General features: G+C 30.5%; 1 protein-coding gene across 1 annotated transcript in view; it reads left to right on the top strand.

The window, feature by feature from the left end:
- The window catches only part of GATAd (GATA zinc finger-domain containing protein GATAd), a 122,901-nt gene that overhangs the window by 3,732 nt on the left and 107,265 nt on the right, over positions 1-11,904 (top strand). The window lies entirely within an intron of this gene.

The following is an 11,904-nucleotide window of genomic DNA, read 5'->3' as shown; positions in this document are numbered from 1 at the left end:
TAGATATAGATAAATTTTAATGTACATAAAGCAGAGAATTGTGTTTACATTACAATTTTATTGAATCTACTGCTGCACATACATCTACATATAAAACGGCGCCCTTCATCGTCTTCATTCTGCTTCACATTCATCCCCCATTTTTCATTCATTGAAACTTCGTCGAATACTCCCCGAAGAAGGAAAAACAAAAATGTGGCAGTGGATAGAGATTTATGTTGTGCATACGTACACACATTTTTTTTTGCAAATGAATCCCTCTGTTTTGTTATGGCTCTCTTGTTGTACTTGGAATAGTCAGTGCCGACATCAAATGTCCTGTATGGAGTGTATTTATTCATTGCAAACACACAAAAGCATTTCATACTTTATTTTTTTATTTTGAGACAGGAAACCTTTTTCGTTTTATGTGTGTATATACATAAAATTTATACTTATACATATTTTTTGAACTAAAATTGCTTTTTGATAATACCATTGGAAGTGGTGTATGGTGAAAAACGAGTGCAAGATATTTCATTGATTTTTTGCAAGCCGAAATACTAAAAAAAATTTCCCTGCTTAACCTTTTGAATACGTAGAAGGCCATTTATGCTGAATTGCTAATAAATTATGATGAAATTTAATAAAAGCAGTACATAATCATGGAAATGTATGGATGAACGTGGTATATATTGATAGAATTTTGATCATTTTAAGATATGGAATCATTTTGAAGTGTGGGGATTTTTATGATATCCAAAAAGTATATTGAAATTAATATTCTGGCGCGAGGAGTTTGAGTATGGACAGCATTTGGGGATTACAGATTTATTTCGTATTTCAATTTATTCAATGAATGTCATTCTCAAGAGAGTTTGCATCTTTTTTCTTTACTAAACGTCCTTTTGACGCAAAAAATGTTTGCATCTTTTTTCATTGAACGTCCTTTTGACGCAGAACATATTTGCATCTTTTGTTACTGAACGATCTTTTGACGCTAAAATGTCTGCATCTTCTCTCGAATCTCAATCAACCGTTAACCAATAAAAAGTACATATTCAAGATCATTTAATTGATTTTCCTTATTAATCTCCGCTAGAAACACGACCTACTTAAAATTCTAATGCACAAAATACAGCAGAAAGTATTTTTTCATCTTATAAAATATACAAACTGGCTATCATGCAGGCACTTGAAAACCATTTACACACACAATCATTTAAATGATACTAAATTAGATTTCTCAATTGATTACATTATCGTTGAAAAATCTATACGAAAATAAGTTATTTTAGTGCGCGAGTGAATATGATACAAAGTAGTTAAATACATCGTTTTCCGTTTCTCATATATTCATGTGAGAATAACAGATAGATGTATTATAAATCGGATGAAAATATCATTAAAAAAATTTTTAGTTTTCCTCTCTTTCTCTGTTCACAAAAAAAAACTTTTCCTTCTTCTTATTAGTCATCATCATACATAGTATATATATCTATATATCGAGGAAAACACGCGAGAGCAAAACAGCAGCGGCAGGGCTGAGTGAGTGAGTGAGGGTGGTCAGGGAAATTTTGTTTATTTCACATATTTCTCGCTTTACGCAATCTCAATATATCTCAATGTGTGATAAATAAACTCGAATGCTCATGTATATGCCTTTCCTAAGAATTTTCTACACACATTGCGTGTCGCAATAGCAACGATTGTGAGCGTTAACACACCGCGTGTATAATGTAGTGCGTTTTTATGATTCTTATTTTTTTTTCTTGTTAGCCTCTCTTAAAAATATCACTTTACTGTGTTGTTTATCGGTCGATCGTCACACAGATATTTTTTGTTATTTTGTGTTATTGGGAAATGGGATCGTAAATGAGATTCTGATTGATTTCGACACTTTTTTTTCCTTTGCGTCAATTTTTTGCATCTTTTGATAACGCATTGCATCACTAAATATGATATTTTGCATCTTTTTCAATCAACTCTTTCCTTTTTGCATCAATTTTAAATTTTTGCATCTTTAAAAGTTGAAATTTGACAATTTTCGCATCATTTAAACCAAAGCAATTCTTATTAACATTCGGACAAACTTTCCACAAGGAAAAACGTAAAGAAAAACAAAAAATTTCCTTTCGTCGATTTTAAAATCACCTCCTATCGCTGTTATAGCTGTATAAAAAGATGAAATCAGAGATTACAAGTTTATGCATGAATGTTTTTAGTGATGCGAGATAATAAGCGATTAAAAATAGGTTCACATGATAGAAAATTGATGTGCTGATGATTCCACCGTAAGTGACAATAAATAACGTTGTGAAATTGGAGCATCTTAAAAAGATTATTTTTTTTGAGAAGATTTTTCTCTCACTTCACTAATGCAGATGATAAAAAAAAGTGATATAAATAAATTATTTATATCTTTTCGAGAACGGGTGAATCTGTTCCGATTAATGAACGTCACTTTGCAACAAGCAAGTTTGTAATTAATTATTAACAATCTCCGACCGCCTATTTTTTTTCGCTATTTACAAAAATATAATAATGCACACAGTAGCGGATTAGTAAGGGCAACTGTAGTCGTAGATTAACAAAAATGACTAAGGATCTTTCAGTGCTGTAAACAGTATTAATTCCTAATTTTGTCACGACCTCCCAGAACCCCTTAATCCACCACTTAATACACACAATCAAAGCATTTATCAGCTGTCGTCTACGTGCACTTTTATTGCCAACAACGATAAAAGCAAGCCAAAAAGTAAATTTTTTATATTTTACGCAAATGAATGAAGGAACAAAAATTTCTACCTCTTCCTACAGAGCCTTTATTTGTTGCAAAATGGATACCTTAACAGATACTAAAATTTTGATAACAAAAGACTCTTTCCATTTCACTTTCGACTCTCGTTCCTTTCATTGAAATTTTGAGAAGAAAGAAAGAAAAGAAATACAGCAACCTCATCAATCTGCAAAATGCGAGATCAAAAACAAGATGCATAAAAATTCCATCTTTAAGCAAACAAGGAGTAGCAGCAAAAATCTGTAGCAGAAAGAATAACATTGTGCAGGTAGAAAATATCAATTCCTCTCCTGATGATCACACAAATGAATCTCTCTCTTACTTTACATTTTATTATTATTTTGGCTTATAAGACAAGACCTATATATGTACTCGTGTGGGTACCACAAAAAAAAATGTTCTCAATATGGATTTTCCAAAGTATCACACAATGAACAGAAAAGTAAAAAAAAAATCGCTTTTGTCATTATTTTGCTGGTTCTTATTTCTCTCTTCCCCCATTCACTATATGTATATCTTTATATCTATACATAAGGTGCTGTTAAGAAACTTCTTTTGAAAAAAGAGAGAGAGAAAAAAAAATTGAAAACGGAAAGGAAAAAAGATATAAAAAAGAACAAAACAAAAAAAAAGTGAGATGGAAGTATTCTATTCAAAAAGATTGATAATACTTCTAAGAATTACTTTTCGTAGTATTTGAGATGCTCAAAAAATGGTATAAGAAGCATTAGTGATGAAGTAGAATGAAATAAATCATGCGTCGTTTTTATTTAATACTTTATATTTTTTTTGTTGAGTATGACATACTATACCGAATAAATCATATGTCTTATATACATTTCTGGTAAACTTCAATGCTCAATGTTCTGTACTATTTTAATTTAGAATCATTTTTTTAAAATTAAGCTATGGTTAAAGGTATGAATGAGGGGGGATATTGTGGCATTTTGTTTTGATGGTATTGTTTTCGTGGACGGGAATGTTTAACCTATTTAATATTCATGTTCTTGGAAGTACGATTGAACACGATTTTGCCTTCTTTTGCTCGGTCTTATTAGATTAAAAGATCTAAAAGTGATCTTTGCCACTTTTTTCTTTTTGAATATGCATAAATTATCTTCAAATCATTTATTAAGCATGAGAGATATCAAAATTAAAATTCGAAGTGGAAAGTCATGTCCATGGGAAAATGAAAATGAGAATCTTATTTTACAAATCCAAGAATGTCGATTTGTCATATAAAATGAGAATATTAGACTTCATTTAGTCACAAATTGTCAATATTAAGCTAATAAACCTCAAAATATCACAAACATCTTCACATAATTGACTTCGGATTATAAATTCACCAAATTCAAATTTAAAATTTCCGTTAAATCTTTAATAGCATGCTTAGCGAACCATCAAATAGTCAATTAACTTAGCATTCCTTTGAAGTAGTAAAGCGCCTAGACCATGCAATTTTAATGACTCATTTACTCATTTCAATTTCATTTTTTCTTTTAAACTTGACCACAGAAACGATATTTTATGTTATTATCATTCAGCATAGAAACTAATGAACAAATGATATAATTTTCAAATTATAAAGCAAATTCAGCTGATTGTAAATGAGCGGTGACGCAAATATATATAATCGACATGTAAAGACAGAGAGAAATAAAGTGTGATTGGGGGAAAGGGATCGGCTGGAAGAGTGCTTGATAGACACATTACCAGACAAGCCCATAATGAATTTTTTTACGTATCATATACAGAAAAAAAATAACAAAAAATACTCATGATATCGAAAAGCCATCACTTCAATAGCAACGCATCACGGTTCGATGAATTTCTCATTTTTATATTATTCATGCATGGTCCACGAATTATAGTCCAATCTGAATATGATATATATCCACAGCATTTTTTTCTACCCAAAAAAACATAACAAAATTCAATTTGCCGTACAAGCACACAACATTGTAGGGTAATGAAAAAAAGTTGAAATTGCCCATTGTCTGCTCGTAATAGCTCGATTAAGGTAAAGGTGCACAACCCTAAAAATCGAATTTCTTCACTTAATATTCAACAAATTTTTTAATATGTTAAATGATATCAAGAAAAGAGTAAGGGAGATAGTAAGAGACGTAAAGCTGATGATGATAAATGTTGAGGTACGAAGGGAAATGATAAATTAGAAGCAGCGGATTGGTTTCCGTCCGATAACTTTCGGTTCATGGATTTTTTGTTCATTTCTTCTTTTATTTATTTCATCGCGAACACCTTTACATATATTATCTACCCATGTCTGCCGTTCCATCACATCAACCATTTCCAACTCATAATTCTCCTTAAAGGTCTGATTTGGTTTTCTTTATTTCTTCTTCTTTTCCTTATTATTCATCATTTTATTTCTCTCTTTCTCTCTACTATTCAATTGTTGCGCACTTGGATTATTCATGGCGTATAATCACGAAGAAATAAGGAGAAGATGGATAAAAAAAATACTTGAAGAGATTTTTTGATTTATCATTTTAAAATCAATCAAGCAATGAACAAAATCCAATTTTCAATCAAATGTTGTAATTTTTTTCTCTTCTTTTACAAATAAATGTATACATACATTTATTTCTATATATTTGGAGAGTCGTCACAATGACGAAGAAGACAAAAGACGATGGAAATGAAGAAGAAGAAGAGGTAGAGAGGTAAACAGACAAAAATTGAAATTGAAGTTTGCTTGAATGATAAGATTGATGAATGTAATTAAAGTGATCTTTGGTTATGCGGAGGGTAGCGAATGCAAAAATCAAAAAAATTTGTTGAGTAACATAAGTCACTGCATAAAGCGCTGCATGAGGAAATTTAAATTGAAATTGATGTTTGATTTGGGTTTTGTACAACTTTGCAGACAGTTTTGGGAAAGAAATTGTGTTTGTTATTGCTCAATATCTAATGCCAGACAAGGAATATTGATTTTTAAGAATAAGAACCGAAAATTTTCCTTCCACTTAAAAACTTTTTTGACAATTTTTAAGCTTATTTCTTATGAAATTTTGAATTCAACCACTCTAGTATGTACAAAAAAGTGGCAAAAGCTTTATGATTGCACTTAAACATGTGTTTTCTAAGCTTTAGTCGATTAATTTTCCAAAAATTTGTTTGTTTACGTTTTTTGTTTACAAATTGAAATTAGAAATTCAAAAACACTTAAAAACTCTTGAAACTTCTTATTTCCAAAACAATAAGCTTTAATCCTTGAACATTTCAATCCAAAGAGCCATTTTGGTAGCCCCAAATAGCCAATAAAAGTAATTCACCACAATAGTCTATAATGTAACACATCCATTAAGTAAACATCCATTTATCAATCGATTAATAAAAGATCTTCACATAAATTGTGTCAAATTCCAATTAAGACATTTTGATCAGAAATTTCCCAAACTGATAAGCAATTCCCAAAAGCCATACAAAATAAATTGACAGCATAGAGTGTCTAAATTATGAATGAATGAACAACTTATCGTACACACTGATCACATTAATACATTTATTTTCGCAGTAATGAACTAAAAAAATATTCATAATACAATTTTTTTTTACTTATCGAACCAGAAGTGCTCTCAATCATACATAAAATTTTATGTACATATAACTCACCATACATTGAATAATCAACTGAAAGTAATCAAAGTTTTTTTTTTTTGAAGCAAAAGCACAGAAGGAACAAAAAAAAAATCGTTTCCAAATCACCGAAAAGAAACAATTTTTAACAATGAATGGAATAAAAATTGAATGTAGTAGTTCAATATACATATATATTCATATAAATAATAAGAAAAAATGATCTTTTTTGAAAGTTTGTTTCCATCATTATCTTTACATATTATTTCACTTTTTCGAGGTCCAAAAACGAGAGAAACAGAAATTATCGCGCACTTAAAATCTATCGCTCTTGTGAAATTAAAGTTGGCTTTTTTTGGCAATAGACACTGCCTTGCGAGAGCAGTAAGGCCTTAGTAGAAAAAAAGTAGTGAGAAATAATAACAATAAGGGGTCATTCGGCAGTGACGTCTAATGTTTTGGGAGGTCTGAGACTTAGCTGTGAATAGACTTAGAATCGTGATCCTAAGAGATTTTGCGAATTGACTCATGGGTCCATAAATTGACATAATTTATGAACGATCCTCAAAATAAGTTGCGTAATGCTACTTTGATTTCTTTGCATTTTCTTAATCTCGTGAAAGAAAAAATTAATCTCATAGTAAAATTTAAAAATGATTAGAAATTATGTCCATTATAAAGTCTCTCTCTCACTCGAATACGCAGAGGGAAATTGATGGTAATTTCCTATAGACCTAAAATTTTTCTAATTTCCATCTTCAATCATATTCTACGCAATCACGACTGATATTATGTTTTTCGTGGGTTTCTTCACCCTATCAAAAATAGATACACACATAGTAGTGATTTAATCATCAATCACCAAATATTTCTTGGCTAGATGATGATGATGATGATGAACGGCATCGTGAAAATGAGAATAGATATACAGAAAAATAAACGATCTTAATCAAACATTGAGGAATATGAAGAAGGAAAGAATGAAATGAAATTTCTTTTTGTTGTGTTAAGAAGTTGTTTGTTAAAAAGTCTCTCGCTCTCTCTCACTCCTCAAATTCATTTCTCCTCCACAATAACGATAATAACAATAATATGTGTCTATAGATATAAAAAAAATTCACATTCTACGGTTTTTATATAATTTTATTAATTTTCTTTCATGATTATAGAGTTCTTTCAGGCATTGTATTCTGTATTATCACAGAGAATGGGCGAAGGGAATTGAAAGATATAAAAATAACAAAAATGAGAGCAGTATTACAATGAATTGAAGGATTGAGTTCACTATCGCTGCTTGGTGATGGTGTCGACGCAGGTTTTTGGTGATTTCTGGGTCAATAATGAATTTTGAAGTTCAAAACCTTTCAACAGACAATATTTCATGATTAAAACCTTACAACAGTTAGTTTATCTCAAAATTTGTTCATAACGACTTTTTAATATTCAAATTACAAAACCATACAAAAGTCAGAAAATCTTTGAACCTCAGAGACAATTCATTACTGTTGCTAACTACAATTTTCAGTAAATATCATACAAAAACAGTCCCAAGATAAACAGCAAGTTAAAGGATTAAATTCAAAGACTTGTCAGTCAAAATGACACATTTCATGTCGTTTCCTCTAAAGTAAACAAGCTAAAAATATATATACATGCAAGTAAAGAGAAGAAAATATATATTATAATAATATAAAGAAGAAATTACTTACTATAAAGAGTTTTGTGCATTGTTCACATTCTGATATTTCAGTCTTTGCATTATCATCATAATCTGCGTTTCTATACAGTTCCCATACACATGCATAATTTGGTTATCGCATGGAACCAGAAACAAATTTATTTATTTTTTTGTTAACTTCATACTCACCGTCCGTACATGAGAAGAAGATGAAAATGTGTTTTCATTCTCCGGGACTTAAGATTAATCGATTTCTTCTTTACGGCTTGTATTTCATGAAGCGCTTACGGAATGTTTTCTTAAGAAATTCTAAAAATAAGAACAGTGCACGAGGAGAGACTGACTGTGTGTATATGTGTGTTACTTATGGACCAAAAACAAAATTGTTCTCCTCTCTGGAGAGATCCGCTGGTCTAATGATAAGTAATTTAATTTTGATGACTGGCACTGTAATAAAGATTAAAATCTCAGTTAAATTTTATTGCCATGCGAAGCCTTCCCACCACCAAAAAAAAATCAAGTATCAAAGAATACTTTGCTTTATTGTGCACAATATACAACGCACACCATCAATGACGTAATCCGCACATTAACCCCTCCGTCAATAATCTAATCTCCTCCTTTTTTGCTACGATTTGAATGAACTTGCGAAATATAAAAATTATCCGTAAGCACGAAACCTTGAAGTTTCATTACCGAAATCAATAAACTCCAAACAAAATTTTTCGACCTTAACAAATTCATATGAATTAAAGGAATATTAAAAAATAAAGAGATATTTTCATTCAATCTGATTTGCTTTTGATTATACCAACATTCCAAACATTCATTTTTCTTCTTCATGCTTCTCTCTTCAATGATCATTTATATCTCTGATTACTCCATATTTTATGTTCCTTCTGGCTCTATATGAGAATTCTTTCTTTTATTATTGGATTATTTTTTATTAGATAAGGTCGTTATCAGTGAATATAAGCTTGATAAGAATTGCTCGGCCCACTTTCTGCACCATTTTCTATCTACATCTACATACATCGACAATATGTTACATATTTTTAGTATCAAAGAAATTCTTTAGAATATACATAAACTTTTATGAGATAGTTTTATGAATGGAGGGTGAGAATTGCTGCGAGAATCGAGATCAAAGCGCATGGAGAGACTTTAAATGTGCATGAATGATCTTCAGATATTAATGAAGGGAAAATAATTGTTTTTCAATATTTAACTGTCATTTTTCACTTTGAATCAACTTAAAGTTGATGCGAAAATGAGTTTTGAAGATGCTAAAATCAAAATGATGCAAAAAGAGACAAAAATGCAAAAATAAGCTTGAGGATGCTAAATTTTTAGAACTTGTAAAAATGATGCTAAAATTAATAAATAGATGCAAAATTATTTTTGAAGATGCAAAAGCGTTTTCCTTCAATATTTTTGAATTTTTTGAAAAGCACAAAAACTTTTAATCAAGTAAGCATTTTCTCAAAGCATTCAAAGTTCATATTTCATTAATCCAGTCAGTCAAAGATCCAAAATAATCACTTCAACCTTCAAAAATCCGTCAAAATAGGAACAACAAGCTTGAAAACAAGCAACATATGAGTAGATCGAATGAAGGAAGTAAAGTAAAGTAAAAAATGTCTTAAACGATTTATCAGAAATTATCTTTTGATGATTTTTACGCCCATATGTTCTTAAAAGTAAGTAATAGAAAATAAAGAGCATGAAATAGTATTTGTGCCTTCGTATGGAGATAGATTAAGAATTCTTTTAATTAATTCAATCATCCCGAAAGCATACTTCAAGTGTTCTGTGATCTTCAATTGATCTTCACAGTACTCAATACTTGTATCTTTTATAATATCATCCGCATGACTGTATGTGTTAGATATTTAATATTACTTCCATATAAGAATCTTCTCAAAGATTTCTTTTCATATTTTTTCTGAGAATCATTATCACTCGAAATTTTTTTTATAATCGTGCTTACTTACCATCGTCATGTACATCATGTTTATTTCATTACGTGTGTGTAAAAAAAAGATGAGTGTGGATGTAGATGAGTTGATTATTCTTCAAAAAAACATTACAGAGCGATTTTGATTAAAGGTGAATGTGATGGAATGGGAAATGGTTGTTGCTTAATGTGCCGTCGAAATTTTTCATTTCTTTTCTCTTCCATTATTATTTTGTATGTAATTTCCTCTTTTTGTTTAGATACCCTGAACTACAAAAAAAAATCCAGAGACTCATCGCTCATTTCTCAAAATTGTCTTCGTCAGAAGAAGCCAAAAAGAGAAGGCAGAAAGAAATTCATTTTTTTTATATCTTACAAAAATGTTTATGTAGATAAATTTGTATCCATGATGAGAATGAGAATGAAATAGTGATAGTGTGGGAGCCGTGATAGAATTTTTTAATAATCATACTGATGATGATGATGATGACGATACTTAAAAAGATGATGAATAGAGTCTAGGAATGTAAATGATTCAGAAATCAATTGATTACGCGTTCGTACCTCTTTTGTTCTCATTTCCTTCGTTTACATTCAAAAAGCATCTGATTATCGTTAATGCCAATGGTTAGAACAAGTCAGTCAATGATCATTTATTCACATATTTAAAGGAGATGAGAAATGTGTGTTCTTTTTTTGGAGTGCACTCGTTTATCATTCGCTTCACATATTCAGCGAAAAAAAAAGCATTCTCTTTAACCCGAATTGCATAAATAAACAAAAGAAAATCATTGCACAAAAAGCACATATGGAAATCATCTCAAGGAATTTAGTTCACGAGATTTGTTTGCGTTTGCAATGTGCTTTACGGTGAAAAGTTCGCGGAAGCAAATTGTTTGATGTCAATATTTTGTCATCTTGCTCATTAACTTAATTCTGGCTTTGCATCTTTTTTACTGAACGAACTAATGATGCGAAATTTTTTGCATCTTTTTTTCACTGAATGCACTTTTGATGCAGAAATTTTTGCATCTTTCTAATTTACCCTTATCACAAAAAGAGCGCTTCAATACTTAATCACAACTTACTTCCACACTTCATTCTTCTCTCCTCATTGCGGCAAGATCGTGCACATATCGCACTATGTAAATACAGTAAAAGTGCATTTGGCAAAGAAATGAGCCACGAGATTTGCTAGTCTGATCATTTCGCATTGTGTATTACAAATTGTATACACCATATGCATCCATTATTTCAACAAATTTTCACGTATGACTACGTACATGCAAATCCTTTCTATATCTATCTGTCGAAATATATTCACGATGAAGGAAAACAATATTTTTTCTGTGCTCATTATTCCTCATTCTTGCTTCCTTTATACAATTTGTTATTTATATTATAAGCATTTTGTAGACAGACTTCTATACTGCTGGGCTATGTGTAAGATGACACTTCATCCCGTTCAATATATGGAAATTTAATCAGTGTCTTCTTAAAATGCGGGGTGATGGTAAGAAGAAGACTCATGCTAGGTCGCGGTATGCTATGCAATATGATTTATTATCACATCATTTAAAACAAAAAAGCGAAGGGGATTGAAAAAAGACAAGAATTTTTGGATATCCTTTGATGAATTTTGTAGGAATTGCTTACTGAGATGTGAAATATTTTGGGTTAATTTTTACTGAATGCACTTGAGATGCAAAATTTTGCATCTTTTTCACTGAATACACTTGAGATGCGAAAATTTTGCATCTTTTTTCACTGAATACACTTGAGATGCAAAGATTTTTTCAGACATTTTTTGAAATTGTATAAAATTGTCACAAAAAGAACGAGTCCTTACGACTGTCTGTAGGAAATTTTCTTCATACATTTCTC

This window comes from Chironomus tepperi, unplaced genomic scaffold (genome assembly GCF_022539635.2).
Source record: "Chironomus tepperi strain 1889 unplaced genomic scaffold, CSIRO-AGI_Ctep_v1 contig_177, whole genome shotgun sequence".
In the NCBI taxonomy this organism is placed as follows: Eukaryota; Metazoa; Arthropoda; class Insecta; order Diptera; family Chironomidae; genus Chironomus; species Chironomus tepperi.
This window is presented reverse-complemented; position numbering and strand designations above follow the sequence as displayed.